We start from the raw sequence: 11,810 nt of genomic DNA on the forward strand, positions 1-11,810 counted from the left end.
TAGTTACTTTTCAGGCTGTGGAAATTTTCAACCTGAACCAGTTGTAGAATTCTGCTTAGTGGCCACCAGAAAAGACACCTCCTTCCCCTATCCCCATCCCCAACTAACTCTTCCTGAGTTTGGTGTGGGTAATGTAAGCCCAGTCGTGAACCATGGAAGCCGGAGAAGAGGCTGGGGGCTAAATGTTTTACAGCACACTCTTATTTAACTGAACCCTCCAATGCCGGGCGTGACGCCTGTAATCCCGGCACTTTGGGAGACAGAGGCAGGCGGATCACTTGAGGCAGGAGTTCAAGACCAGCCTGGCCAACACGGTGAAACCCTGTCTCTACCAAAAAATACAAAAATTAGCAGGGCGTGGTGGCAGGCTCCTGTAGTCCCAGGAACTTGGGAGGCTGAGGTAGGATAATCGCTTGAACCCAGGAGGCAGAGGTTGCAGTGAACTGAGATCTCACCACTGCACTCCAGCCTCAGTGACAGAGTGAGATTCTGTCTCAATAATAATAATAATAATATTAATAATAATAATAATAACAGAACCTTCCTACACCTGTGAGTACATATTATTATCCCCATTTTACAATGGCTGGCTTTCAGAAATTTTGTGTAACTTTCCCAAACTCACAACTAGGAAATGGAGAAGCCAGGATTAACATAGGTCTCTCTGATTCCCAAACTGTACTCAGAACCTCAATGCTTAGCAGTTTCTTCTAGCAGACAGCTGTCCTCTTGTCCTAGTCGATCTTTCACAGCTGGGGTTAGGGGCCTCTGGAGCACAGGAGTGCCAGCCAGTTGTAGCCCTTGTGTTTACGGTGGAGCCAACAGACACTTGCCTTGACAGTGTCCATGAAAACCCATCTTTATGCTATATGGGTGCCCTCCTGTCCAACACTTTCCTCCAAGGGACTAGCTGAAGTTGCAAAAATCCCTCTTCAATACCATTCTTCATTGTTTCGAGGCACAGGCAACTCAGGTCTCCAGGGCAGAAGGGTTGGCCTAAATGCAAGGCAGCAATGATGTGGTTTTCCTCACCACCACCCATGGGGAAGCCCAGTGCTGGTGCCTGCTCATGACAAAACCACAGCAACTTGAGTGATACCCTTCACAACCTGCACTTTCCCCAAAGTGTTAACGAGGAAAGATTGCTGGACAGCTGATGTAGATATCTGATCATATTCCTTTTATTTTTTCTAAAGCTCTTCTTCCTTTCCTGAATGTCTGGAAGTTCACACCTCTGGCTGGGCATCTTCACTTCCCCATGTGCACACATATACACCACACATACACACACACACACTAACAGGTTTATCTCTCCTTTGAAAGTTTATGGAGTCTGCAGAGTATATTTGTCCTACGATGCAGGAGCCTTGGACTTGAAAAGCCCAAAAGATCTTGTCGTAATCTGCAAAGTCTTCAACCCTCAGGTGGGTTGTCTAAGCAACTTTGTCATGAGCAGTGCCAGACTAAGTGAATTTGCACACACATAGTGTAATTGGTTCTTATGGCTTTGTAAGAGAGATTGTGTGTGAAAGAGAGAGAAAGAGAAAGACAAGAGATACAGAGCATGCCCCATACTGGGGAAAGGAGTGCAATTGCTATTATCACACGAAAAGTACAAATACTTTTCCAAGAATTGGGGAGAAACAAGATTTGGAAGAAAAGTAAAATCATGTCCAATTCAATCAACCTTGAATGAATTTGAAAATGCTCCTTGCAGTCAGGACTCCAGCGCTGAGACTTAGTCATTCCTAGCTTTTATTATTAGGCACAGAATCTAAGGAGAATAAATTAGCCTCAAATTTATTATATAAATGTATATAAATAAGATGCAAAACTATATTTTACATCTGTCCCAGAAATCTTAGTTCTATTTTTTACATGAGTACAAAGATTTGCTTCATGGAATTTTTTATATCAGAAACAAAACTGAAAATACTCCAAACATCCACATCCCAAATTAAAAAAAGAAAGAAAGAGAAACAAAGGGCAGGGTTGTCACCATGAACATGACTCTGTAGATATTTTTAAAAATTAAACTCTAAACAAGGAAGAGGGGGAAGAGGTTAAGTGTTCAGCCTTGGGGAGTAAGGGATGTCCATACCGTCAAGCCTCAGACCTCTATCAAGAATATCAATTATAAGGCCGGGCGCAGTGGCTCACGCCTGTAATCCTAGCACTTTGGGAGGCCGAGGCGGGAGGATCACGAGGTCAGGAGATCCAGACCATCCTGGCTAACACGGTGAAACCCCATCTCTACTAAAAATACAAAAAATTAGCTGGGCATGGTGGTGGACGCCTGTAGTCCCAGCTACTCCGGAGGCTGAGAGGAGAATGGTGTGAACCCAGGAGGCGGAGCTTGCAGTGAGCCGAGATCGCGCCACTGACTCCAGCCTAGGCGACAGAGCAAGACTCCCTCTCAAAAAAAAAAAAAAAAAATCAATGATAAGGCACTAGTTCCCCAGTGTTGGTCCACACATGGGTTCCAGGCCATAATATAGTTTCACCACTGTCTGTTAAAATGAGAAAAATAAGGATAATAATGTTTCTTTTTTTTTCCATAGAGATGGGGTTTTGTCGTGTTGCCCAGGCTGGTCTCAAACTCCTGAGCTCAAGTGATCTGCCCAGCTGGGCCTCCCAAAGTGCTGGGATTACAGGCATGAGCCACCATATCCGGCTGATAACAATGTTTTTTATATCTAACATTTATCCATCTGTAGGACTATCTTTTACTCTGAAGTTGTATTTCTGACCCTTTTGTGAAATGATGATGGAAGATGACAGTTGTTTATATTTTAAATATCAACTGGGTTAGATGACAATTTCAGAACCGTTTTTTAAATTCTACTTTTCAAATTCATTTGTGGAACCCAAGATCTGGGCGCCATTGGTCTAAACCCAGTTAAATGTCTAAGTTCTCATTGCGTGTTACATGATGATATTCACTTTTCTGTGTTCCATAATCAGGAATATAGAATCATCAATGGTGTAAACCCCATTTGGGCTATCCTTTTTTCCCATTTGGGCTATCCTTTTCACTCTGGTGGACATGAGCATTTGCCTACTGCTAAGCTTCCATTTAAACCCCACGGGTCCCGAGATCACCATCATCCCCACAAGCCACAAGAACTTGGATTCCCACCTCGCCCAGATGAAAAAGATCACTCGGACAGACCTCCACTTCAGCAAAATAGCTCCTTCACAATTGCCCCCTTCTTGGTCAACAGGTTATCACACCCCTTCTGGCACAAACAGGACCCAAAATCACCCTCATGACTCTAATTCTACAGTCTCTATTACTGCTTGGGCTACATCTGGGCATACCAAGAAGGTATGGTACTTAAAGGATGGACGATGATAGTGATGATGATCATGACTATTATTATTATTATAAAAGTGATGCAAATTCTCTCCTAGTGATTATTTCTAGTTACATAAATTTCCTCTTGGAAAAATAAGTTCTAAATTCAATCATGAAGCAAACAAACCTCTGGCTATAAATTGCAAAGAAGTTTGCCGGCATAAATCATGATGGTAAATTCATGTTCACAAGAAATATCACTTTATGTTCTGAACAAATTTATTTCAATTTCATGTTGCAATCCTACTGGCCTAGTGGGAAATTTAGCCCCAGTCCTTCTTGGAGTACCCTTGCCCTGCCCTGCTATTTTCCACACCATGTTGGGCCACAGTTCTAGAATCTCACACAGTGCCAAGCTGTCTTGGTAGTGACCACCAGAAGGAGGTCTGATCTTTAATCATTAGCCCAACAGTCGCCCCTGCTAAGGGATAGTCACCACCCTGTTCACATCACTCTGAGTCTGGTTTATCTGCTACTTCTGTAGCAAAGTGTAGATGCAGGAGTGTCTGTAACTAGCAATGGACATGACTGCTAAGATAAGGCATGTGACTATTCTCTCCCTGGCTTCTTGCTGCCTTTCTGGCTACAGGCCCAGAAAGCAGGGCAGAGGTGTCCTCTGCTTCAAAGACCCCAGGCCCCGCTGCTCTTCTTATATCCTCTTCCTCAGCTAAGGGCTCTCTTTCTAGTCTCAGGCAAGTTCACTTTATTTATTTTTAGGGCCAGAAGACTATTTTTCCATGCTGAAATCGTCTTTCCTTTTCCTTCTCAAATCAGAGCTCAATCATTTGAAACAAGAAAAAAGAATTCAGATTCTCTACACCTTCCAACTACAATGGTGATACTCAAAGTATTGCATAACCAATATGAAACAAGCACTGACCAATCAGTCCAGATAAAACAATGAATCAGAACAGCCACCATCCATAAACAACCAGTGTGGCCACGCAGGCAGATGTAGCTGCATGTGGCCCTGAAGAATCACATTCCTCCTGGAGGCATGGACACCAGGTCAGCTGCTTGAATGGGGAGAAGAGAAAGATGAGAACCAGGGAGGACAAAAGATACAGAGGTTAATAACTCGGAATGTATCCTCCTGCAGAAGCACTGGAATAGGGTTCAATAATTTACAAAGTACTTTCATGAACATTGCTTGAATTAATTACAATACTACCTTGAATACAGAGGAGTTGAAGCTCTCAATTCATTTCAATTAAATGCATTCTTCACAAGCACACCTGATACTGCAGGGGAATAATGGGATAAGAAACCATTCCCGGGCCGGGTGCGGTGGCTCATGCCTGTAATCCCAGCACATTGGGAGGCTGAGGCGGGCGGATCACGAGGTCAGGAGATCGAGACCATCCTGGCTAACACAGTGAAACCCCGTCTGTACTAAAAACACCAAAAATTAGCCAGGTGTGGTAGCGGGCGCCTGTAGTCCCAGCTACTTGGGAGGCTGAGGCAGCAGAATGATGTGAACCCGGGAGGCAGAACTTCAGTGAGCCGAGATCATGCCACTGCACTCCAGCCTGGGCAACAGAGCAAGACTCCATCTCAAAAAAAAAAAAAAAGAAAGAAAGAAACCATTCCCACCCTGAGATCATACGTTCTACTAGAGGCTTTAGACGATACACCATGTGTCCTTGCCTTTCTAGACTTTTTATGTCATCATGGCTAAAAAGGCTATGAATCTTTGCAAATATTCTGTAGACTTTCACAGGTGATGTTCACAGAGGGAATATGACTGCCTCCTCAAATGTCTAAAGCCCAGTCGCCTCACTCTTCTCTGGAAAATTTCTCCCACTTCCTACCATCACCCTTGCTGTCAGTGGCACCACCACTCTTTACGTCCTACAGGAGAGAAATGCTTATCGATTCCCTCTTTTTCTTCATCCATATAACAGCACAGACGTTGTCTGGTTTGTTCACTAAAGCGCCTCCCAAACACTAGGGGTTCAAGAAATGTTTACTTAATGACCTGGTACAGTAAACATTTATTATGACTCTGAAGATTTTTCTGTTTTGTAATTTCATCTTTACCAACAAGTCCCTTATACAGAAAATATCATTGTATCAAAATAGGTCAGTTGCTGGAACAAACAAACTCAGTGGCCTAATGATGGAGAATGTGATTTCTCTGTCATGTTACAGGTCAATACGGGTTATCAGCAGGTGGCCATCTGCATGGTGATTCGGGATGCCAGGCCCCTTTTGTCTGTGGCTCTGCCTTCCCCTTGGCCTCAGAATTGTCTCTTGGATCCTCTGCATCCAGCCCACATGGGGAGAGAGTGGAGGATTATGAAGGTGGTTTCTGTGGGCCGGGCCTGGAAGGCGCATGCATGATTCGTGCTCACATTTCACTGGCTAGAACTCAGTCATATGGCCACACCTAATGCAAGGGAGATGGGGAAATGAAGTCTACCTGTACTCCAAGGAGGAAAGGGACATAGGCAAGGAAAATGGGCTGTACCATCACTATTTCTTAGGGAAGAAAGAGGAGAACCAAAAAGGTCGAATTACTTACTTAGGATCTTACAGTCAGAAAATGTGGGACTGGAATTAGAACCTTGATAGGCCTCTGCCACAGACACATGCTGTCTTCTTGATGACACTGCCGGCAGATGCTGCCCGGGCCTGTTTCTTTTGTTGTTATTGTTTTGAGATGGAGTTTCCAGCTCGTCGCCCAGCCTGGAGTGCAGTGGTACGATCTCGGCTCACTGCAACCTCCCCCTTCCTGGGTTCAAGAGATTCTCCTGCCTCAGCTTCCCAAGTAGCTGTGATTACAGGCACCTGCCACCATGCCCAGCTAATTATTGTATTTTTAGCAGACATGAGGTTTCGCCACGTTGGCCAGGCTAGTCTCATACTCCTGACCCCAAGTGATTCGCCTGTCTCTGCCTCCCAAAGTGCTGGGATTACAGGTGTGAACCACCGCGCCTGGCCTGTTTGTGAGCCTTCACTGGAAACACACATTCTGGTCAGCCTCGACCACTCCTGTCCACTTCCCCCTGGACAGTGCTCCCTCATGCATTTCGCCATCCTCCCAGTGTTCAGCTACTGCATCTCTACTTTTCCTTCCTCTCTGTCTCAGAACTTCACAAAATCTTTTCCTCTCTTCATGTTTTCCACACAATTCCCCATTACAATCTACCTTCTCCCATGACTATGAACCTGAAGCTATTTCAGTCAGGCAGGGATTCTTAGATACCTTTCCCTAGCTTTGGAGATAGTTTATAAGAACTAATCACCACGCCCTGCACATATATTAATATTACCTCATTCACTTCTCAAAAACCCCGTTAAAATATTATGATTTTCTACCATTTACAGGTGAGAAACCTAAGGCTCAGAAAGGTTATGCGACCCTGTCTTGCTTGGGATCCCATAGGTCAGTGGCAGAGCTAGATTGGAATCCAGGTTGGACTTACTGCTGAGCTCATGTTCCTGCCCCACCCCTACAAGGGCCCCATTTGCTCCCACTGACCCTTCTCCAGGGACTCCAGGGAGAATCAACTGGCAAGTTAGACATCCTAACACAACAAAACTTCAAACTTTATGTTTTCAAGACTTGAAGATACACATTTGCTAAGGACAAACCCATGTCTGTAACCTACCTTTAAAACTCCTCTCTCTGAATAGTCTAAATTTATTTAAAAGTTTGCTTAGGTTTTGTGAATGCAAACCACGATATCCACCGTAGGGGCAAAAAGGTGTGATGCCTTTCCTTACAGATGCGACCCTTATAAGGGTCTTACAACAACAAAAAGGGTTAACAAGGGAAAGCATAGCATATTCATTTAATCCAAGCTTTTATAGCATGGAAGTCTTCAGGATGAAGACCCAAACACACAAGTGACACTGTTCGTTGTTAGGCTTAAGTTGACGAAGACTGTACAACAGTATAAAATGTGATTGGATTAATAGGGAAAGATCCCATAGTAATAGACGGTCAGGGGAAACCCAGCGAGGCCTTCAGTTTGAGTTCTCCATGGCCCCTCTGTGTGGCAATTCTTGCTTCTGGGTATAGGGCCCAATCCCTCTGGAACATGGATCTGAGGACCTATTATCAGACAGGGTATATCCTGGAATTTCTTTATGGCCAGCTCCTACAAAGAAAGGCCCAGGGGGGAAGGTAGAGCTATATTTTAGGTTTTATGGCTGTTTGGGGGCAGAGGTATTTCACTTTCTGGGACCTGCCTGGGGGAAGAAGAATTCTAGTTTCTATGGTGCCTTAAGGGAGAAAGGAGAGCAGGAGAAAATAGAGTGGGAGAAGGTCAAACAGATCTCGCTTCTGAGGCCCTTTTGGTTTCCTTCAGTTCAAAGGACTCAGCATATCAAGGCACCACAGTTTGGAACATCGTATTCTGGGTCCCAACAATATTCAAGCGAACACAGGAGTGGTAAACGTACTGGGGCTACGTAATGAAGGCGGATCTATTAGGATTGCATGGGAAGAGGCTTCAGCTGTGTAGTGATGCATGGGTAGGATTTGCATAGGAAGAGGGTCTGGGTAAAGGCATTCCTGGTGAATTCCTGGCACCACTACTTCTAGGTGGGTAGGGAATCAGAAAGAAGGGTGTTGGGGAACAATTGAATATAAGCAGGGGGGTTCCAGAAGTTCTGTGTGGGCTCTGGAGCTGTCATTATTTGGGAGATGAGCCTGTGGGCTCATCTTAAGGCAAAGCAAGGCTACTGTTTTCACTTCGATTCTTTGCTTACCTGGAGTGGATTTGAGTGGCTGAAGATATTATGGAAAGACATGAAGCCTCCCTTCTCTCTCCCAAAATAAACTACTCCCTCTTTGGTGAAACAACTGAAATCAGGAGGACAGACCAGGAGTACTACAGAGTACCACAGGAGTGCTACAAAGCAATGTACCCTTCTTAATGTATCAGAGAGGGAGCACTGCAAGTTGTAGAGAACAGGAGTGCTGGAACTTAGAACTCCATTCAGTGACCTTACTCCCATTCCAGACTCTGCTCCAGGTTATAGCACAGCATGCTTCAGCACGGAGCTACCTCTGAGAGCTAGCATACAGAGTGGGTGAGTGGGAGAGGCCCCAGTATGCCTGGGGAATCTCAGGCAGGCGACAGCGACATGAACTTGGAAGTTATTTTATGTATGCGGGAATGAGGGCCAGATCCAGGCAGTGGGAATTAGGGCAATGAGAATGAGGAATAGACATGAGAGATACTGCCAGTTGGTTGATGTTTGTCATGCACTTAGAAAATGCAAAGTTAGGCCGGGCATAGTGGCTCATACCTGTAATCCCAGCACTTTGGGAGGCCGAGGTGGGTGGATCGCCTGAGGTCAGGAGTTTGAGACCATCCAGGGCAACATGGTGAAACCCTGTCTCTACTAAAAATGCAAAAAATTAACCAGGTGTGGTGGCACGCACCTGTAGTCCCAACTACTTGGGAGGCTGAGGCAGAAGAATTGCTTGAGCCCCAGAGGTGAAGGTTGCAATGAGCCGAGATCATGCCACTGCACTCCAGCTTGGGCCACAGAGTGAGATTCCATCAAAACAGAAAGAAAAGAAAAAGAAAGAAAGAAAGAAAGAAAGAAAGAAAGAAAGAAAGAAAGAAAGAAAGAAAGAAAGAAAGAAAGAAAAGAAAGAAACAAAGAAAGAAAGAAAGAAAGAAAGAAAAGAAAGAAACAAAGAAAGAAAGAAAGAAAGAAAAGAAAGAAACAAAGAAAGAAACAAAGAAAGAAAGAAAAAAAGAAAGAAAATGCAAAATTAAATAGACTGCAGTGTATACAAGCCATGAAGTGAATAGAAGGCTAGAAGGAGAAGCATATAAAACGAATGATAGTGGTACCTCTGAGAAGAAGCTGGGGTGCAGGATGGGTGATTTTTCACACTCTTCTTATATTCATATCGTTTGAACCTTTTCAGTGAAATGATATTCACCTTATCACTTAGGTGGTACATTTTGTGAAAGGTAGAATGAAGAATGGTGTTGAAGCACAGGCAACTCAGGTCTCCAGGGCAGAAGGGTTGGCCTAAGGACAAGGCAGCAATGATATGGTTTTCCTCACCACCACCCATGGGGAAGCCCAGTGCTGGTGCCTGCTCACGTCTAGCAGACAGCCATCCTCCTGTCTTAGGTCACCTTTCACAGCTGGGTTTAGGGGCCTCTAGAGCACAGGAGTGCCAGCCAGTTGTAGCCCTTGTACTTAGGGTAGAGCCAGCAGACACTTACCTTGACAGGATCTGTGAAAACCCATCTTTATGCTGTATAGTTCCCTTTTTTTCAACACTTTCCTCCATGGCAGAAAACCACAACAACTTGAAATGAGACCCTTCACCACCTGTGCTTTCTTCAAAGTGTACACGAGGACAGATTGTTGAGCCACTGGTGGGGCGATCTGATCATATTACTCTGATTTTTCTAAAGCTCTTCTTCCTTTGCTGAATGACTGGAAGCTCACAACTCTGGCTGGGCATCTTCAGTTCCCCATATGCATACACACACACACACACACACACACACACACACACACACGCTTCTCTCCTCTTTGAACATCTTTGGATTCTGCAGAGCAGATTTGTCCTATGATGTCATAAACTGTGAAGTCTTCAACCCTCAGGTTGGTTTTCTAAGTAGGCTTTGTTATGAGCAGTACCAGACTAAGTGGTATTTGCACACACATAGTGTCTTTGGTTCTTATGGCTCTGGGTGTGTGTGTGTCTGTGTGTGTGAGGGAGGAGCGGGGGAAGAGATACAACACTCCTGGGGAAGGGAGTGCAATTGCTAGTATCACACAAAAAGTATGAAAACTTTTCCAAGAATTAGGGAGGAATACGATTTGGCAGGAAAGTAAAGTCATAACCAATTCAATCAACCTTGAATGAATTTAAAGGTGCTCCTTGTAGTTAGGACGCCAGTGCTGAGGCTCAGTCATTGCTAGCTTTTAATATTAGACATAGCATCTGGGTGCGGTGGCTCACACCTGTAATTCCAGCACTTTGGGAAGCCAAGGCAGGCAGATCACTAGAGGTCAGGAGTTCGAGACCAGCCTGGCCAACATGGTGAAACCTCGTCTCTACTAAAAATACAAAAATTAGCTGGGCGTAGTGGCAGATCCCTGTAATCTCAGCTACTTGGGAGGCTGAGGCAGAAGAATTGCTTTAACCTGGGAGGTGCAATGAGCTGAGATTGCACCACTGCACCCCAGCCTAGGCCACAGAGCAAGACTCTGTCTCAAAAAAAATAAAATAAAATAAAAAATTAGGCATAGAATCTAAGAATAAATTTAACCTGAAATTTATAAGTGTATATAAAATAAGATGCAAAACCATGTTTTACATCTCTCCAAGAAATCTTTGTTATATTTTACAGGTGAGCACAAAGATTTTCTTTACATAATTTTTTATCAGAAACAAAAAGATTGAAAATAGTCCAAACATCTATGTCCTGTGTCAAAAACAAAAAAGGAAAAAAGAAAGAAAAAGAAAAATTAGGTTTGTCCTCATGAACATGGCTCTATAGGCTTTTTTAAAAAATAAAGTCTGAACAAGGAGCAGAGTGAATAGGCCGAATTTTTTTTTTTTTTTTTTTTTTGGACAGAGTTTTGCTCTTGTTGCCCAGGCTGGAGTGCAATGGCGCAATCTCAGCTCACTGCAATCTCCACCTCCCGGGTTCCAGCAATTCTCCTGCCTCAGCTTCCCGAGCAACTAGGATTACAGGCATGCGCCACTACGCCCAGCTAATTTTGTATTTTTAGTGGAGATGGGGTTTCTCCATGTTGGTCAGGCTGGTCTCGAACTCCCAACCTCAGGTGATCCACCCACCTCAGCCTCCCAAAGTGCTGGGATTACAGGCTTAAGCCACCGTGCCTGGCCAATTTTTACTGGAGTAAGGATGTTGATACCATCAAGCCTCACACTTCTGTTGAGATTATCAACTGTAGTTTTCCAATGTTGGCCTACAGGTGGGGACCATTCTGTAATATAGTTTCCCCACTCTGTGTTGATGTGAGGAAAATAAGAATAATAAAGTTTTATTGCTGGCTTTGAGGGAGAAGGGTTCTATGACCCGCCTTGGGGAAGAGAAATTCTAGCTTCTGTGGCCTGCCTTGAGAGAAGAAGTGGAGCAGGAGAAAAACGGGCAGGAGAAAGCAAGAAAGAGACTTTGCTTTTGCAGCCTTTTTAATATCCTTCAGTTCAAAGTACTCGGCATGCCAAAGAGCCATATTTGGGGCTATCTTTTTCTGTGCCAAACCAACAACACCAAACCAGAAAGAAGCAAGCATAGGGAATCCAGGGCTTCACTCAACCCATCCCTTCCTATGCTTCTCCTCTATCTCCACCCTGGGAGCAATTTTCTTTTACAGAACTAATGCAACTGAGCAGAGAAAGGCTGGCCTGTCCAGAGAGCAGATAGGACGCCCATATTTTATTTTCAGTTGTGCCAATGTCCTGCATGGGACTCCTGGAACTCACTGGATG

Source organism: Pan paniscus, chromosome 2, assembly GCF_029289425.2.
Source record: "Pan paniscus chromosome 2, NHGRI_mPanPan1-v2.0_pri, whole genome shotgun sequence".
In the NCBI taxonomy this organism is placed as follows: Eukaryota; Metazoa; Chordata; class Mammalia; order Primates; family Hominidae; genus Pan; species Pan paniscus.